The sequence below is a fragment of the Phodopus roborovskii genome, unplaced genomic scaffold (assembly GCF_943737965.1).
Source record: "Phodopus roborovskii unplaced genomic scaffold, PHOROB, whole genome shotgun sequence".
Taxonomy (NCBI): Eukaryota; Metazoa; Chordata; class Mammalia; order Rodentia; family Cricetidae; genus Phodopus; species Phodopus roborovskii.
In genome coordinates, this window is record NW_026126469.1 from 35,972,236 (window position 1) to 35,987,126 (window position 14,891).

The following is a 14,891-nucleotide window of genomic DNA, read 5'->3' on the forward strand; positions in this document are numbered from 1 at the left end:
CACACAATTCGCCATTACAAGATGGCGCCGAGGACTGTTGTAAACAACCCTGTTTTGGCGCGTGCCCTCCTCGAGGCTGGCAACAGCTATGCACCAATCCCAGACTGACTGGTGTCCTTTCAGGAAGGAACGCCCATCCTGCCTAGATATAAGCTGCTCCCTTCCTTGCTTGCGTGCCCCTCACCTCCAGCTCTCCCTCAACCAAGAAGCGCTTCAATAAAGTGTGATCAGAGAAGGATCCTCGTGTCGGTGGTCTTCCCCTGCTGGTCAGGGGTGCGCCACAATATATGAGTGAGTACATACTGTGTTCCTCTATTTGTGACTGGGTTACCTCATTCAGGATGGTTTCTTCAAGTGCCATCCACTTGCCTGCGAATTTCAAGATACCATTATTTTTTTTCTCCATTCCATTGTGTAGATGTGCCACGTCTTCATTAACCATTCTTCAATTGAGGGGCATCTAGGTTGCTTCCAGGTTCTTGCTATTACAAATAGTGCTGCTATGAACATAGTTGAACAGATGTCTTTGTTCCATGGATGTGGATCATTTGGGTATATGCCTAAGAGGGGGATTGCTGGGTCATGTGGTAAACTAATTCCCATTTTCCTGAGGAACCACCATACTGATCTCCAAAATGGCTGTATGAGTTTGCACTCCCACCAGCAGTGGAGGAGTGTTCCCATTTCTCCACATCCTCTCCAACATAAGTCATCATTGGTGTTTCTAATTTTAGCCATTCTGGCGGGGTAAGATGGTATCTCATAGTTGTTTTGATTAGCATTTCCCTGATAGCTAAGGATGTGGAGCATTTTCTAAAGTGTCTTTCAGCCTTTTTGATTTCCTCTATTGAGAATTCTTTCTTCAGTTCTGTACCCCATTTTTTTAATAGGGTTATTTGGTGTTTTGTTGACTAGTTTCTTGACTTCTTTGTATATTTTGGAGATCAGCTCTTTGTCGGATATAGAATTGGTGAGAATCTTTTCCCAGTCTGTGGGCTGACATTTGGTCTTGTCAACTGGGTCCTTTGCTTACAGAAGCTTCTAAGTTTGAAGAGGGCCCATTTATTAATTGTTTCTCTCAGTGTCTGTGCCTCTGGAGTTATGTTCAGTAAGCAGGCTGCTATACCAATTTGTTCAAGGGTACCTCCTACTTTCTCTTCTTAGAGGTTCAATGTGGCTGGATTGATGTTGAGGTCTTTGATCCATTTGGACTTGAGTTTTGTGCATGGCGACAGACATGGGTCTATCTGCAGTCTTCTACCCTCCCTTATCCAATTGTGCCAGCACCATTTGTTAAAGATGCTGTCCTTGCCCCATTGTATAATTTTAGCTGTTTTGTCGAAAATCAGGTGTTCATAGGTGCATGGGTTAATATCAGGATTTTCAATTCAATTCCTGTCTAATGGTATCTTGAAATTCGGAGGCAAGTGGATGGCACTTGAAGAAACCATCCTGAATGAGGTCTACCAGTCTATTTTTATGCCAATACCAGGCTGTTTTCAGAACTATAACTCTGTAGTAGAGCTTAAAGTCAGGAATGGTGATGCCTCCGGAACTTCTTTTATTGTATAGGCTTGTTTTAGCTATCCTGGGTCTTTTGTTTTTCCCTATAAAGTTGATTATTACCTTTCAAGGTCAGTGAAAAAATGTGGTGGGATTTTAATGGGGATTGCATTGAATCTGTAGATTGCTTTTGGCAAGATTGCCATTTTTATTATGTTTATCCTACCTATCCAAGAGCATGGGAGATCTTTCCATTTTCTGGTATCTTCTTTAATTTCTTTCTTTAGAGTCACAAAGTTCTTATTATATAGGTCTTTTACTTGTTTGGTAAGCATTACACCAAGATACTTTATGTTGCTTGTGGCTATTGTAAAGGTGATGTTTCTCTGATTTCTTTCTCTTTCTCTTTGTCGTCGGAAAAAAGTACGGCTACTGATTTTTTTGAGTTTATCTTGTATCCTAGTTTGCTGAGGGTGTTTATCAGCTGGAGGAGTTCCCTGGTAGAGTTTATTGGGTCGCTTATGTAAACTATCATATCATCTGCAAATAGAGACAGTTTGACTTCTTCCTTTCCAATTTGGATGCCCTTGATCTCCTTTTGTTGTCTTATAGCATTAGCTAGAACTTCTAGTACGATATTGAAGAGATATGGAGAGAGAGGACAGCCTTGTCTTGTTCCTGATTTTAGAGGAATTGGCTTAAGTTTCTCTCCATTCAGTTTGATGTTGGCAGTTGGTTTGCTGTATATTGCTCTTATTATGTTTAGGTATGACCCTGACCTCTCCAAGACCTTTATCATGAAAGGGTGTTGAATTTTGTCCAAGGCTTTTTCCGCATCTAGTGAGATAATCATATGGTTTTTCTTTTTCTATTTGTTTATATGGTGGATCCCGTTGATAGATTTTCATATGTTAAACCATCCCTCCATTCCAGGGATGAAGCCTACTTGGTCATGGTGGATGATTTCTCTGATGTATTCTTGAATTCGGTTTGCCAGTATTTTATTGAGTATTTTTGCATCGACGTTCATCAGGGATATTGGTCTGTAGTTTTCTTTCTTAGTAGTGTCTTTGTGAGGCTTGGGTACAAAGGTGATTTTAGCCTCATAAAAAGAGTTTGGCAATGAACCTTCTGTTTCTATCTTGTGGAACAGTTTGAGGAGTAGTGGTATTAGTTCTTCCTTGAATGTCTGGAAGAATTCTGCGCTGAATCCATCTGGTCCTGGACTTATTTTGGTTGGAAGGCTTTTGATGACTGCTTCTATTACATTGCAGGTTATAGGTCTATTTAAGTTGTTTGTCTGTTCTTGATTTAATATTGGTAAGCGATAGTTATCCAGAAATTTGTCCATTTCCTTTGAATTTTCAATTTTTGTGGAATACAGATTTTCAAAGTATGACCTGAAAATTGTCTGGATTTCCTCTATGTCTGTTGTTATGTTCCCCTTTTCTTTTCTGATTTTGTTAATTTGCATGTTCTCTCTGTGCTTTTTTCGTTAATTTGGATAAAGTTTTGTCTATCTTGTTAATTTTCTCAAAAAAAACAACTCTTCATTGCATTGATTTTCTATTTTGTTGATTTCAGCCCTCACGTTGATTATTTCCTGGTGTCTAGTCCTACAGGGTGAATTCGCTTCTCTCTGTTCTGAGGCTTTCAGTTGGACTGTTAATTCTCTTATGTGACTATCCTCTGTTTTCTTCATATGGGCACTTTGTGCAATGAACTTCCCTCGTAGCACTGCTTTCAAGGTGTCCTATAAGTTCAGGTATGTTTTATCCTCATTCTCGTTGAATATTAGAAAATCCTTAATTTCTTTCTTTATTTCTTCTTTGACCCAGGAGTGGTGCAATTGCACGTTGTTCAGTTTCCATGAGTTTTCAGGTTTTCTGCTATTTGTGTTGTTGTTGAATTCCAATTTTAAAGCATGGTGGTCCGATAAGATACAGGGGACTATTCCTATTCTCTTGTATCTGTTGATGTTTGTTATGTCACCTAGTATGTGGTCGATTTTAGAGAAGGTTCCATGTGGGACTGGAGACAGGAGCAGCAGGAAGGGAGTTCGGGCGGGGGTGGGGGGAAAAGAGGTTGTAGGGGGCAGGCAGCCCCGATTTGGCCCAGACTCACCTCTGGCCAATAGCTGGCAGAAGAAGACAAAGGCTGAGCTCAATCTTGGGAAGGTTTTGCAGGATAGTGGGATCTCACTGGAAACTGGAACTCTCCAACTGAGGCCTCTTTCTTTGGCAGAGGCCTGGATTTGGGGGTCAAGTATCTTGCCTGCAGGAACTCAGAGTGGACCCACAGAGATAGGCGGATCTCTGGGGAGGGGCGGGACTCCAGCAGAGGACTGGAGGAGGGATCAGAGACCAAGCAGGTGGAAATTATGGGTGGTCCTGCATGGATAGTCAGGTCTCCTTTGTTTAGAGTTGCTCTGAGAAGTCTCCAAAGTAGTTTGGACTGCTGGCTCCACCCTCTGTCCCACTTCTCAACCAGAGCAGCAGGACCTTGGGTGGGGTAGGGCACAGGGTAGGGGGGTAGGCTGGCGGTGGGGATGGGTGGGGGTGTATCAGAGCTCCAAGGGTGCTCTCGATGGGGACCCGAGACAGGAGCAGCAGGATCAGGGGCCAACCCAGGGAGTTCGGGCCGGGGAGGGCTTAACTTCCTTTTATATGTGCACATCAGTGTTCTTTTGACCATTTCCCTGATCATTGTCATGAATTCATTTTATGCATTCATCTTCACAGTAATATTTATTAACTATTTACTGGTAATCAGTGAATTACTAGAACTAATCCCCAATCATTCATTCTTGTTTTCATATTGTATTTGCTTTCTAGAGCTGGTGATGTTCTAACAATAATCATTTTCACTCCACTCCATGACTGTGCATTTACCCAGATACTGCACCCTTTTATATCTTGTTTACAATGGTGAGATGAAGTGGGTTGGGGAGAATTGGGTGGAAAAATAAATTAGTACATATTTCTTAAATCCAATATGCAGTTAATTGGACTAAACATTTAATATTTCCATCTTAAATGAGCTTAATAAGGACAAAATAAGATGGTTACATTTTTATTTCTTAAATTGAGGCAGCAAATATCTTCAGGGGTTAGATAGCTGAGGTTTACAGTTACCAATGGACAATGCCCAAAGTTTCCAGACAGCTTTCTAACAGGCAGGGGTGGTATTTCTGTTTCCTTAAAATATTAATGATTTCTTTGAACTCGTCTTTTATCTCAATATAAAATATATCATAAATTGTTATAAACTATATATATTGTTTACCTATACCAGCTTATCATGTTGACTTCATAAATATGTGTATTTTAAACATGAAATAACATTGAACTGAAAAATAGATAAAATGTATATTGTATCCAATATTCCTTAGTTGTTTGCTTAAAATATTGTATGAATTTACGCCACTATAAACCTTTACCACTTTTTTTTCCATTTTGCATGCAAAGCAATATCTACTGAGATAAGTTACTTTGGCAATCACCTTTTAGCAATGGTTTTTGAAGCAAAGGTAGAAAGCTTATAAAAGAAAAATTCTAAAAAATAAAAAAAAAGAAGAAGAGAGTTAAATATTGCAAAGATTTGTGTGGGAATAAGGAAAGGCATATGGCTAAAATAGCAAATAAGTACAACATTCCTCATACCTTGTCTTTTATTTGTCTTGCAAGGTAGCCAACCATCAACACATTAGCAGGGAATAAGCTTTTAAACTGCTCACACAATGGCACCTTATTAGTGAGACCAGTAATAGCAGTAGGTCAGACATGCAAAGGCAGTAGAGAGAGCTCTGACTACCCCCCTCCCCCACACACACAACCACACCTACCTTCTCCTGACTAGAATGCTCTCAGTTTCATCTTTGCACTTTGATGCCCATACAGTTTTAAGGGCCAGTAATACTGTTGCATATTAGAACCATTATTGGTGTTATGTAACTAAGGATGATTCAAAGTTCTTGCATAAATTTTCAAGAGAAGAAAGAAAATAAAGATCAAAGCTAATAAAAATTACTTGGCCAGCAGCATAAGAGCCATTTGTTAGACAGGGATAGCCATCCCTTACAAACCCAGTAGCACAAGGCTGACAATGGACACACACATTTGAAACAACAAAGTCTACCCCACTCAATACTCTTTACCTACATCCATAAAACACATATGACAGAACTAAATGTGACAAAATCCATTGTGAATTATTTATTCCTATACTACGAAATTAATGATGTATGCATTAGTATGAACTGAGTAGTATGAAATTCCTGTGAAATAAGGAAACAAGCAGTGATGGAAAGGTAGTTAAACATGTGCCATTAGGAAACCAGGGCAGATATATAAGATATAACCTTTGATCTGGCTATTAGATTACAGCTCGACTTTGCTGTTCCTTTTATTGAAAAATACACAGCAACAACAACCAGATGAGAATATGAGAGATGGATCTGCAACCAGCATAAAATTTCAACATTTTAGCAAGGAGATATGATATTTTGTAACAAAAAATGAGTTAAAACCATATGAAAAATTAAAGAGCTTCATAATCTGATCAGTGTATCTGCTCCTTTTCATACAGCAACAGACTTTTCTCTGTCTTCTCATCAGATGGCTGGAAACTTTTTAGTATTCTAATGTTGGCTCTGCATCACTTTTAGAACACTGACCAGCAGTTCCCTTGATCTGATCAACTCAGCAGGCCAGCACAGATGGGCCTCCATCACATCCTGCCACTGTGCTTATTAGTGCTGTCAGCCCTGAGATCCAATTACATGACTGCAGGTTGGCCAAACACTGCAGACCTTCCTGGGGGTGGTGTCTCATTTCTGCACTGTGTTTGACATCGTTTTGCCTCCTGGATCTGGATGTGGCATCCTGGCTAATCTGTTACGTTTAAAAATAATGTGATCCACACAAATGCTAATAACTGCTTGGTATTACTGTCGGAGTGTTTAACACTTGAATTTATCTCCCCATGAATATGAATACTTAAAGGAAGGCAAGTAAAGCATCGTGTACTTGGCAACTGAGACCCCAATCTTCGGAGGAGGTTATTTCTTATTTATAATCAGCGTTGTAGTATATTAGCTGTAGCCCAAATGAAGACTAAAACCCAAGCTCTCGTAACATATGGAATTCTAACACATTATGCTGACACTGACATAGGAATAAGTCTTTTTCTAATAGAATTTGCAGTTATTTCTTAAGAACAGTTAAGATTATAGTTAAGAATTTCACTGGTTTAATGAAATGGTAGTTGTGGGTTCCTTTAAGTCCATGACTTCACTAGCTCCAGATTATTGACTAGGTTTGCAGTAGCAGATATGATTTTACTCTTGCTGTGCTTGTCTTAAGTCCAATTAGAGATCAGAGGATTATTGACAAAGTTTGTGTTCCACTATTTCAGCCTTGGGGTTATCTTGCAAAACTGGTGATTGCTACGGTTCATGAGTGACATAGCTGCATAAAACTACTATTTGCTTTGGTCTTTTAGAAGCTTGCACAGCACTTGTTAATAATTTGCTTTCTAAATATTTATCCTTACACTCTCAGATAAGTATAGGTCATACAATTCATTCAACAAAACCTGCTTTGCAATAGACAGAGGTTATAAAAGAAAATTCTAACCAATCAAAATGCAGAGTGGTGGGTCCCAGTCTCACCTGATACATCTACAAGACTACTCCTGTAATTAAGGCTCAGGGAACATTGTGGAATATGGTTCACAAAGATTTCAACAGCCAGAAGAACAGGGAGCTTGTTTTGAAATTATATGACTTAGAAATGTTAAAGAATTTGTACCAGTATGATACCTGAATAAGGACAAACCCAATATAAATACAAACATGGCAATGAGAAATTACATGAGTCCTCAATACTAGAAAACAAACTAAGGACAACTAAGAAATGCTGAGAGTGAGAGAAATAGTCTTGACAGGGAAGAACATACAATTTTTATTTATTCAATAACACATGATTAACCCTGAAAACATTTACATACAGGAAACATTGCTTGAAATGAGTACTTTGTATTTTTAATATTTAGGAATATATAAATATGTGTGTGATATCAATTAAAGCCAAAGAGATTATGAATTTGAAAGATAGCAGGATGGGGGTGCATTAATCTATTTTCAGTCTTTTTTTAGTGTAAGTAGTAACACAGACTCAAGGAAAAATGAATTAATGATGAGTAAACATGATCATAGAACTTCTGTAATTCCTTTGTTATTTATAGAACTTTGACAACTTTTATAATTAAACCAACAAAACAGTAGAGTGGAACTAAAATAGGAGTCTGATCAGAGAGATTAAACTCTTCCTTTAAAATCTCAGGTGCAACTCTGCCGATGTCCAGAAGATAATCTGACACTAGATAACCTTATACACTAGAAAATCACCACGGGAATTAATATACTAGTACTTGAAAGCATTGCACCAAATGGTGAAGCCTTTAAAATTTCAGTGATGCAAGTGACTTTGAAAAGAATCCTGTGCATTATCATTTGACTACTCACTTCTATTATTAGATGAAGGAAAAATGACTTTTAGATATAAAGACAATGTAATTCTACCTCTATTTATATCCATGTATCTAAGTGCAAGGATTCCTTAGTTATACTGAAAGCTCAATTTCAGAACATGTCAGTGAAGTAAAAATCTAATAAACTGATCATAGATATGCAGGCATGTTTCAGTTACACACACAAATCTTATTTATACTAAACTTTCATCCATCAGGTATATTAAGCTTCCATTAGCATTAAGTCTAAAAAAAAACATAATGTACATGTTTAAAATGTCCTTTCTAAAAAATGCTTTGGAGACTCAGAGTCTTAATTGAGTTGCAATTACTTAACTGCTGGAGGTCTTCACTCAGTGTGGATTGCTACTGTCCATTTGGGGCAGTAATTGTTGGCAGTTGACATGGTTGAGGAAACTCTTAACATGAGTCACTAATAAAGTTTGAAACTTTGATTGGCTTTTGCTTTCACCACGAATTATTTGGCAGTGTCCTATATCACTGGGGTCAGAGAACCTTCAGATGAATTTCTTTCTAAATTGCACTCCCTCCTTTCCAATCTGCATTATGTACAGAGCTTGACTAAACTTATGTAGTAATCTAATTCATTTGTTCAGAACTCAAATAATCACATTGTCACAAGGATTGGATACAACATTAAAGACTTCTTTCATTGCTTATCTGAGAAGTATTCCACATATTCAAATTAAATCACAGGGCTAAGAAATTCAGTCATATCCAAGCTCCCCTGCTGTACCTAGCTCTTTCTTTCACATCTGCCTTTAATTGTTGCATTGAAATTTTAACCTCTAAACATTATCCATACCAGTTGGAATCAAGTTCTTCAAAACTCATTATAATGGTGGTATTGCGACTTCCTCCTATGAATCGCAAATACTCTTAGGGGCTTTGAGAAGAATGAACAGTTTCAGCATGCTTTCAATTGTCTTTGACCACATCTATCCCTGGCTTTATTCTCTCTGGCAGATAGAGCTTATGAAATATATTTTCTAAATAATAAGTTTTTGCCAACAAAAATTACTCATTGATCTATGTGATTTAGAAGGGATGCTGTGCATAAAATGAACTAATTAGGTCTTACATTCAAAGTTTATATTCTGATAGAGGAGCACAGGTTTACAATAACACCACAAACATGTACAGAGACCCACCTACAGAGTTTTGAATATCGTGGTCATCAGTGACAGTGACAAAATTCACATAAGCATAGCTAATAGAACTAAAAAATTTTCCACTATTTTTTCCACTAAAGATAGTTACATTTTATTGACTATTTTAACTTTTTACAGTATACATTTAAAGTGTAGATTTCTACTTATATATTGTAAGGTTTCATAGGATTTTGAAAAATGTGCCTATATCTATTGTATTAAATATAAATTTCCTCACCTCCATTAGATTTGCTGATACAGGAATAAAATCTGGCATAATGCTCAAAACATTGTAATTCATGCTAAGGCATGGGGAATGTTTGTTACCACATCTCAGATGACTATTTTAATATGAGGGTATTTTGTCCTTGTATTCTTTGCTGTGGTTTGTCACCCTCTCATAATGTCGGAACACACATACCCACACCCATACACACAGAGAAAAAAACATATGCAAATGTATGTCTTAACAAACATAAATATATGTATATTTATATATGCTCTTTTGAAAAAACACATGCATACACATACCATTTTAACATATTGAACAGAAATTTCTGTTATCTTGCACTATAACTACACAAATATTTTCCACTAAAAGGAATGTCAAAACTTGATAAAATGCCCTGACAAAAACGTTCCTCAATCAACACCGCATTTCATCTCTTTCTATTGCAGTTTATAACATTCCTTCAAATTACTCTTTATATGTACTTAACTCTTGTGGAATTGTTTACTTCCCTTCTCCAAGACTGATCAGCTTACTTTGTATAAGTTAACTATTTTAATTAATTACCCACTATTAGCTGGGAGATAAATACATATAAATATAAGCATAATACTAGGGAGACACAGACAAAAATATACTTTATCATCCCCATTAGAAATTATTGTTAGAATATATCTTTCATATTGGTCTACTTCTCTTTTTCTTTCCTTCCTCTAATTTTACAAATTTGTTTATTTGATTGTCACTAAGATCAGTAAGTTAAAAATAACACATTTGCCACATTGACAAATCAATTTTAGTTTTTCATATTTCTTTTCTCATTTAGTATATCAATCTTAAATATGTTACCTTCTCTTACACATAAAGTTTGATCCTAACTAACATCATTCTTAATCTATTTATAGGTTACTTAAATCTATACATTTGACTAATCACATATTAAAATATTAAATTTTAGAAGAAAACATTTTGTTCACTTTATGCATTATTGACTGATGTTTCTACGGTCTACATACCTTCTTATTTTCATTATGCAATATGAAAATAAATTTCAGTTGAAGTTGGACATTTTCCATGAAAAAGGAATAATGTAATGCAATTATTATAACATAACTGCAAGGAAAACTATGAGATAACTATCCATTTTTAAGTCTTTCTTGAGGATACATTTTCTTAAAGTTGATGACTACCCACTTAGGTGTCTATTATTTTGTACTGTATGTTTTTTTTTTTTTCTTTAGCTTTCATCTTTAGAAGTTTTATGGAAAGTTATAGAATTTTGCACTTTTGACTCATTATTTCAGTTAAATTTTCTAGAATAATTTTTGACCTGTTGCTTTTAGTATTTGTATCTAATCATTTAATTGAAATATAGTTTTACATTATACCTTCCCCCTTCCTATCTTTCCTCCTGTTTCTGCCATGTTCATACCCTAGTGGCTCTTCTTATTCCCACACCTCAATCCATCTTGAATTGATGGCATCTTTTTACTAATATATACATATATGCTTTGTATGTGTGTTTCCTTACTTGAAATGCTGTTGTGTAACTTACATAGTTCCTTAAGCAGAATGACATACTGAAGAAAATTGCATGTCTTTATCTAGTTGAGATTAACATATCTCCATGAAATTTTGTTTTATAGTATATTAATCTGTATATTGTCTTCATAGCAAAATTCAAATTGTGAGTATTCTGAAGTTCTAATAGAAAATTCTCTTTATGCTTGTTGATAGGCTTATTCATTTAAAAACTGTGGATAATTTATTCACCTTCCATCATTTACGACAAAAAGACAAGCTAAAGTTATGAGAAAGAAAAGGTGAATGGAACATATAAAAGGATATCATCTATTCTTAAAATAAATATTTACACTTAGTATTCATCTCTCATCTTGAAATCAAGTACAAAACCCTTAAAAATATAGTCTCATACATCTAAGAAGTGCAGAAAAAATCTAATGGAACAGTTACAATTTTTTTTTTTAATTTCATATTGAAGACTCAGGCATAATAACTCATAACCGGATTATTCATACTGTTAGAACAATTACTTGCTTTATATTAGCAAGCATTTTAGTGATTTAATTATTTTAGCAGATGTGCAGGAATAAATGGCTAATTTCTCAGTGCTCCTCCAACCTCAGTCATGATTTGTGTAAATTAATTTCTTGACCTATTTTCCCACTTTAAGAAGCAGCAAATAAATAGCACATAAATTTTCAGCTGATTGTATCCACAGATTTAATTCTTTGAATACTGAAAATTGTTTAGGGATAACACGACATAATTCACAATTGAAATGTATGTAGGGACAAGTCTTTTGATGTAAGTGCCAAAGGGAAAGGAGTTAAATGTGCAAGTACAGAATTGTAATGGGATAATGAAGACTTGCTTGCATATTTACATATTATTTGAAGGGCACACAAGCCAAAGATAGCACTGGGGAGTGTAGGAAAAGGCGAGTCCTGAGTTGTTTACAAAAAAAAAAAAAAGATTATTGGTTGCCTAGATCAAACCAGATGAGGTCACTCCATGAACAGCTCCTGATCACTAGGTAAAGCATAGGGTACCTAGGACTGACCTTTAAAACCATTGGCTGGCTGTTTTCCTGCTCTGTGGGGTTTGTTGTTGGTTGTTTGATTTTTGGGTTTTTGTTGTTGCCTGTTATGGGACATTAAATGAGTCCCTGCTTGACTAGACTCCCTGCTGCATCTGATTGTCTCTGGGAGTCTCAGAGGCTGGGACTGGCAAACTGTGAACTTACCTCTTTCTCAGTCCCAGCTAAACCTTCTATGGTTGGGCTAAGACACACACCCCTCCCCCCAATCAATCATCTACAAGTGAAGAATGAATTAACCAAATTTACATCATCAATTAAGGATGGTGATCACAACTGAGCCAAGTCAAAAATGATGCATCAAATGTGCGCTGACCACCTTGTGAGGCAACACAAAGTGCTATCCTCACTAAAAAGCACATGTTTCAGCAGATGCAAACTATTATGGATATCTATAACTGGTCAAAATGCAAGAACAGGTTAATCTGAATTGCCTAATTACTGCTGATAAACATACAGTGCAACCACTGTGCCTAAGGTTCAGAGAACATCCAAGAAGAGGGAGCAGAAAGACTATAAGATCCAAGGAACCAGTATGTCTGCTGTGAGACAGTCTTCTACGTATGACAAGGAAGTTGTAATTTTAAATCTCAACAAAATGATCACCTAAACAACCAGCAGAAGGACAACAGCAGCTGAAATTTAATGTAGTTGTCCCTAAACATAAATAGATAAACAGTCCAGGACTTTATATAAACTTCTTTAAGTATACATGGACTCATTGCCCATGCTCATCTCAAACTTGCTTTGTAATTGAAGAGAGCCTTAAACTAGTTGTCTCATCCTTAAGAGTGGTAACATATAGACAGAAGTTTCTGTCTCACCAAATTCCTCAGCCCTTCAGTCTCAAATAAACACAGAGAGGCTTATATTATTAGTAACTACCTCTTATAACTTAATTTCACCCATAATTCTTACCTATGTTTACCACTTAGCTTGGTACTCAGTAAGGCATTACCATCTTGCTTCCTCTGTGTCTGGCTGGTGACACTGTATCTGTCTTTCCTCTTCTCAGAATTCTCATAGTCTTGGTCAATTGACCTATATTTTATGCATGGATACTGGCTATTCAGACTAGCTCTGTAGACTAGACTGGCCTTGAACTCACAGAGATCTGCCTGCCTCTGCCTCCCCAGTTCTGGGATTAAAGGTGTGTTCAACCAATGACCAGCTAAATCAGCATTTTTATTAAACCAATACAAGTGACAAATCTTTACAATGAACAAGAGCATTATCCCACAGCAGTAGCAGTCCTGGCCTGAACCATCAAGCCTGACTCTGGTTGCTATTTTTCATATTTAAAATTACCAATTTTGATCCTTGAGTACTCTGACTCAAGTTGTTCACTCATCACTTTTAAAGTATCAAATGGGTACTATGATTTTGTTTCTGACTAAACTTTCCTTTTGCTTCACAGTATTGTCACCTTTCTAAACAAATACTCTATGATACAATAGAAGCATAGTATTGAATTTAAAAAGAACTTGAAGATAAATTAGTACTTGATGTAGAGCAACAGATAGCCAGCCTACAATCCACAACTCCAGAGAAGCTTGGGAAAAAGGAGGACCCTAAATGAGACACACATGGTTCCATGAAAAGAGGAAAAGGACAAGAACTCCTGAGCAAACTGGGAGCACAGGGATAGTGGGGAGGGAGGCAGGAGAAAGAGAAGGGAAGAAGGGGGTGGAGAAGATGAGGGGTCAGGATGATTGAGTTGGGGGAAGAATAGAGAAAGAGAGCAAGAAAAAAGTTACCTTAATAGAGGGATCCACAAGGATGACCCCCAAAGAAGAATATCAGTGATAGTGGAGAGGCTACCTTAAATGCCCTTCCCCTATAATGATTGATGACTACCTTAAATGCCATCATAGATCCTTCATCCAGTAGCTGATGGAAGTAGAAGCAGAGATTCACAATCACTGGGCTGAACTCCTGGGATCCAGTTGCAGAGAGAGTGGAGTGATGAGCAAAGTAGTCAAGACCTTCCTAGGGTAATTCACAGAAACAGCTGATCTGAGCAAATGGAAGATCACATACCTCAGCTTAGGACCAAACCAGACTACCTGAATGTGGGTGTCAGGGGCCTCTAGCAGTGGAACCAGTATTTATCCCAAGTGTGGGAATAAGCTTTGGGAGTCCATTTTCTATAGATGGATACTCTCTCAGCCTAGATACATAGGGGGAGGGAGTCTAGGTACTGTCCCAAATGCTGTGTCAGACTTTAATGATCCCTCATGGGAGGTTTCACCTTTCCTGGGGAGTGAATGGGGGAGTGGGATGGGGAGTTGGGGGGTTATAGGATGACAGTAGGGAGAGGGAACTGGGATTTTTATATAAAATAAGATTGTTTTTAATTTAAATAAAAATTTATTTTAAAATATCAAATTATACTGCAAGTCAATTTTTATTGAATTGTTATTTACTTACCACTGATCCTCATTTCTTTCTGTATGCCTCTGGGACTATAAATGTTTTGGAAAATAATAACAGTATAATTATTATTTCAAATTATAAAACACTCTTGTTCCAGAAATTCTTGACTACATCATGTACAATTTCTGAGTTTCTCAATAACATACCATAGATTGAACTGAATGCCATTTAGATATTTTCTTTTGCACAGGAAGGGAATCCCTGTGACTATTTTTCAGCAAAGGAAGAATGTATTGGAGATTTTCCATACTAGATGTAAAAATTTGTGAAATGGCTAGGAATTTCAAAAAAAAAAAAAAGTCTTGAAGAGAATTTCACACACAGATGTAATTCAAGGCATCCATAGTTTGAAGACAATGCAGAGTAATGTTTCTAAAACATTTGAGAGAGTCTTTGAGAA